Consider the following 5988-nt stretch of genomic DNA (forward strand, 5'->3'; position numbering starts at 1 on the left):
AGGCAGATCGACGAAGTACACTGCTTAGGGGAGCAGTGGGCTGGTCAGGAGAGGTCCGCCTCGCCATGTGGATCTCCTCCCGGGCAGGCAGAGATAGAACTCATGCAGAAGTGGCTTAAGCTTCTTGGTGTTGTGCTTTAACCCGCTGCTCCACCAGGGAGGGCCAGTTCTACTATATCTTTAAAAGAAAAGTTAATCTTTGCATCATTGTTAGAGAGAGAACATTATTTAAATGCTCCAAATCACTAGAGATAAGAGAAAACCATATATATATATATATATATATATGTCATAATAAAATAATTAAATGAAATAAGCAGTAACTATATCTACTAAGAGGTTGGCAATTTTAATTCTATGCTATCTAAATGAGAAATAGGTTTACATGTTCACTTGTGCTTGTCTACATTTTACACAATTTTAGACAGACAAATTAAATAGGAACAGATCATTTATATTTTTAATGAATGTAGCAAATGGTAGTAAAACAATTACAATTATTTTCAAGTATGGAAAAATGCTGCTAATATACTATAAAATAAAAAGTGTGCTCACTTTTGTGAACTAAGTATTTTTAAATGGTGAAATAATGATTAATATTTAGATCATTTTTCATATTTTTGCACAAATTCTTGACAAGTATCTTAGGTCAGTTTTATAATTATAATAAAAACAATACATAACATTGAGTTCTGGCTAGGGCTGGATAATAAAAACTTGAGAAAATGGTGAAGGGGTCAGGAAGCATTATTGGTTAGTGGGGAACCCACCACTGAAGCTTTTTAAGAAGAGAAATGATGTAAACAGATTCATATTTGGAGAAGACAGAGAAAAAAAGTAGGCTATTATTTCAGTCGGATTCAAATGGGCTGTGGACTGAAATTTATTGTAATGGAAGTACAATAAGGGCCAGAAAATAATAAGAGCCAGAGAACTGTATCTTTGCAACTGGGATAGGAAAGAGAGACATTTGATGCAATGAGAAGAAGTTGAGAGAATTGATGATGGCATTCAACGTTAGAGAGCCCAGGAAAGACAGAAACCAAAGGAATCTGGAGTCCAAGTTCTTGGGGGGAAAAATGGTGCCCCTAACTGGGACAGGATAGCAAAGGGAAACAGAAGAGGGAAAGTTTAGGAAAAGTGATAATGAATCTCATGGCAAATACTAACATATTAAACTTGAGGTGTTAAAGAGACTACATCTTCAGGTTTATGGGGTAAGGACAACGCTCCACCTATTAAAGCTACTTTTGAAGCTATAATGCTCTCAGTAACTGAATCCTCCCTTTTCAGCACATGGGAAGAAAAAAAGAGTCCCATAGCCTTGTTGATTTCCCTCTTCAAGTTCTGCAGCATATAGATGTAAGCATCCATTGCAAAGATCTCACCTATGTCTAGGTGTTCCAGGTGACTCCTGATTTTCTCAGCCTGAAGTGCATTTCCACCCTAACCACCAAGGTCCCTGTGAGGCATCTTCATAGCTAGGGGTGGGGGTGGGGGGAGGAGAGGGAGAAACGGAGGGGTGGAGGGGAGCAGCTGCTCTCTCACATCTGTCCTCCCTCCACTTGAATGCTTTGCTGAGAACCCGCGATGCTGAGACAGCCTCAGTGCTTCATCCTCTTCCCCCAGAGCGAGCTATGCTCCTGCTGTGTTTCTCTTGATCCAGGTGTGGCCAAGGGGTGATTTGGAGGAAGTATACAGCGAGGTGGGTGTAGGTGTTTACTCCATAGTGGGTAAGGCTCTTTGTGGTGAAAGCTGGAAGCAGGGGTGGGGAAGGTGAGTGGATCCCAGCCTGGGATCGTTACTTGTATTTGCACCGTGAGTCATGCAGTCTACCTGACAGTGGGCAAGCAGGGGCAATGTGCAGGACAGGTAAAGGGCACTTAAATCTGGGAGGATGTTAATAGTTTGGTTAACTGGGACTAATATGCTGAGTACACTGGCTGGTAATGGGAAAATTAGCATGGATTTTTTTTTTTTTTTTTAACAAGGCATTTCTACTAAATCGCAATTGGAGGCTCACTGGAAGCTGTATTCCCCTTTGTGGCCCATTGGAATGACAATTTCCAAAATGTCTGACACTTCTGTCTACCCTGGTTTTCTGCTTTATTGTCCAGGTTCCTAAAGAAAAAGGGATCAACAGACACAGACAGATTTCATTCAAACTCCTCCTCAACCCTCACCTGATTCCAAGACCTCAGGATCATTCAGAGTAGTCTAAAACTACCCTTAACCTACTTAAATAGCCTGGCCTGGCCCCCCATTGCCTGTTTGAGAATTACATCTAGTCCTAACACCCTTTTTAGATTACCAGACCCTGAATTCAAAGGCCATAGCTGAAGAGATCACAGGAGAGGCGCTAAGAGTCAGTGTTCTAGTTGTTACAAGGTAGTGACAGAGATCGCCCAAGATGCTAAATTGGACCATGTGAAGCCAAAAGAGGCCAATCCAGACAAAAGGGAGACAGAGAGAGGCCAAGATGCAGGCACCACAGTACAGTACCAAGAGAAACACGCATGTTGCTCCACTCCTAAAGCTCCAATCTTGTCCTTGCAAGGCCCTGCTCTTTTTCTTGTCTCACTGGCCCATGGACACGTCTTATACCTCCTTAAACAACAAATCTTTTGTATAAACTGGCTGGGTGTCTAGTCCCTGTAACAAACAATTACAAAGATACCAACATCAACTATACTTTGCAACATTTAATCCTTTACCATTAAAGTTCAGTGGTTGACTAGTTTTGTTAAGTTGACCTTCTGTCTCTTATAAGGATGCTACACAGTTTAACGTCATTCAGAAAACTGATAGCAGATTTGGATGAGAAATATTGGTTTTGTTTTCTTACTTTGGTTGTCTTCAGACTAAGCTGTTTCTACAACTCAGCCCCTGCATCATCATTCTGGTAATCAAAATGTGATCAGCAATAACTTATCAAAAATATCTACAGGCTGTGCAATGTGCAGATCCAGTTTTTCCTGGATCATGTCTTTGCTCCTTTCCTTTTTTAACTTATTCCAAATGTGATATTGAGTCGAGAGGGCAGTGAGTGAAGTTTCTGTATACAGTTTTTAAAATCTTTTAAAAGCTTTATTTATTTATGCATACAAGAACTGGGATACAGGCCAGAGGTGAGGGCATGAGAGGATTCACAGAGTGGGGAGAAGAACAGGAAGATTTACAGAAACAAACTGCTAAGGGGAGCAGTGGGTGAGACAGGAGAGGTCTGCTGCACCCTGTGGGTCAGTCTCCACTGACCAGGGGACAAACGCAGGCCACAGTGGTAGCAGATAGCTTCGTAGTGCTGAGATCTAACCTCTTGTACCACCAGGAAGGCCTATGAATTGCTTTTGATTGCAGATTACTCAGGGTATTACTGACTTTGCTAGAAACTGCATCCAGAGAAGGAAGACAAAGTAATAAACTTATCTTTTTTTTTTTTTTAAAGATTTATTTATTTGTGCATACAGAACTGGGGTACAGGCCAGAGGCTCAGGGGCGGTGAGAGGCTTCACCAGAGACAGAGTAGGGAGCAGAACAGGCAGATTGATGAAGTACACTGCTGAGGGGAGCAGCGGGCGGGTCAGGAGAGGTCTGCCACGCCATGTGGTCACCTCCGGGGCAGGTGGGAATCGAACTCATGCTGAAGTGGCTTTAGCTTCTTAGTGCTGTGCTTTAACCCGCTGCGCCACCAGGGAGGGCCAGTAATAAACTTATCTTTATGTTCAATATAATTACTTGGAAAAGCTATAAAAAATAGTGGGCATTTGAACAGTACATAGAACTCTTCCACTGACCTCAGATCTCAAGATCAGGGAACCCTAATTGTGGACAGCCACAGGTGATTAGAGGCCTGACACCATCTCTTCTGTTCTGCTCCTCTGTTGCCCAGAGCTCTAGGCCCTCTCCTGGATCCCAGGATTACCAGAAGGAAATCTGTATATTAGCCATGGTTTTGTGCAGTGTAGTGTGGAAGTGCAGTTAGCAGAGAATATGGTTGGCAGGCTCTCTCCAATCTGCTTCCCAGGTAATTTTGGCTTATGTGCAGGGATGTTGCATTATATTTAAACTCTCATTGCAAATATGTAGGTAAAAGGGAAAAGGTAATTATAACTTCATATTTTATAAGGTATTTCAGCTTACAAAATGTTTTTTTTTTCATATTAATTGCTCTCAGAAATGTCTACAGAATAGATACTATTATCTCAAGTTTTGGTAGAGGAACATGCAAGTCTCAGGTAAACTAATGATTGATAAATAGCAGAGCAAAATGCAATCTTTAAGTCAACTTTATTTTCAGATGCCATGTTCCATTCATTATTCACCCAACAAACATTTCTGGAGTAGCTGTGTGGATCAGGCACTGTGCTAAGAGCTGTTAACACAGACTGAAATACTCTCTCTATATTGAGAGAACAGAGACTTTTCAGGAGGGCTGGTGTCCAAGCTAGAAAAGGAAGAAGTGGTAGATATTAAGGCAAAGTAGGAGGGCTTGGGGTCTCCCAGGCAGACTAAAATTTTATCTTTAAGCTATCCCATTAGATCTAAAAAATAGAAAATTAGGCAAGGTAAGAATAAAAGTTAAACAGTGATGCAATCTCATATTTAAAACATGAAGATAGACATTAGTTAGATTTCTTTTAAAAAACCATATTGAGAGCTTTACCACTGTCTTCTCAAGACTGAAGAAATCTAGAAGGTCTGGCAAAGTGGTGTCAGAGATATAAACAGGTTAATCTTCAGGAACGTGGAGATTCTAGGTTCTCTGCCCCACTCAAGGAAGGGTAGAGATAAGCATGGAGGAAAGTTAGAGAAGACAGGGAGAAGGAGAGAAGGAATCAAGGAAACCTGAGGAGGCACACGGGACAGAGAGACGTGTGAAGGAGCTGAACTTGCTTCTTGGCCTTGAACTTGTACCAGGACTTGTGGAACATGGAAGGAGACACTTGAGACAGAGACGTGTGTGAGAGACCCACGGGGGGCTGAGAGTGGTAGCCTTTACCTGGACTTGGTTTTCATTTTGCTCTTTTCCTTCCAGACCTGCCTGACCCCTCTGCCCCTTTCCTATGGGTGCTACCAGATGTGCGGCAGCTTTTCAGCTTAAGCAGCCCTTATTTGGACCAACCCTGTTTGACTGGGCCTTCATGCACAGGAGAATGGTAAATTTGGGTGTTTCATGGGAAATGTTTAACTATTCTTTCCCTTCTCTCTGCTGCACGCTAATTGTATTAAAGTTCCATTCTGTTAAAGATCACTAACTTAAGTTTCGTGGAGGAAGGCAGAACCTATTTAGAGTGCGCAGGTTTGAGGGTCTGCCCTATGTTACAGAGTAAGCAAACTGGACTCACCTCCATGTATATACAGCAAATTTTACATAAATAACGACAATGACCCTGAAAAATATACAGACGACATGGTATGGTTCAGACAGAATTCCATGACAAAGGAAAACCTGCATTTTCGTTGTTTTCGTTGTTTGGTGTCTTGCTGGCAGCACAACCTGAGGGAGGGAAGAGTGGTGCTAGACTGTGCCTCCACTGCTATTGAGTGAAGAGTTCAGCCCTCACAAGGGCTTTTGAAACTGAGGACTGTGATGGAGAGAGGCACACAGAGCTGGCACGCAGGATGCCATCTATTTTTGTACCCCTCCGAGAGTAGGTGTACAGAGACCCAAGGTAGATCCCCAGAATATTAGACTGATGACTGCAAACACAGATGCTATTCTACTGAATCGCATCTCTTCAGCAAATGCCAGAGAGTGAAGCACCCTGCACCCCTACATAGAGAGCTGAGGACAGGTGGGGCCTTGGCAACTGTAGACATGGCAGCCATGTAAGGTGGTGATTTTTGGCCTGAGTCTCAGCCTGGGATATCATGACATGAAGAGCTGGAGCTTGAACTAGTGGGATGAACTAGATTGTCTCATCTGTGTGTCCACACAGCAGAAGCAGCTCTCTGCAGCTTGGGCTGCTGTGTGCAAAACCTGCCTCG

Source organism: Condylura cristata, unplaced genomic scaffold (genome assembly GCF_000260355.1).
Source record: "Condylura cristata isolate star-nosed mole 26May11 unplaced genomic scaffold, ConCri1.0 scaffold00013, whole genome shotgun sequence".
NCBI classification, from domain to species: domain Eukaryota; kingdom Metazoa; phylum Chordata; class Mammalia; order Eulipotyphla; family Talpidae; genus Condylura; species Condylura cristata.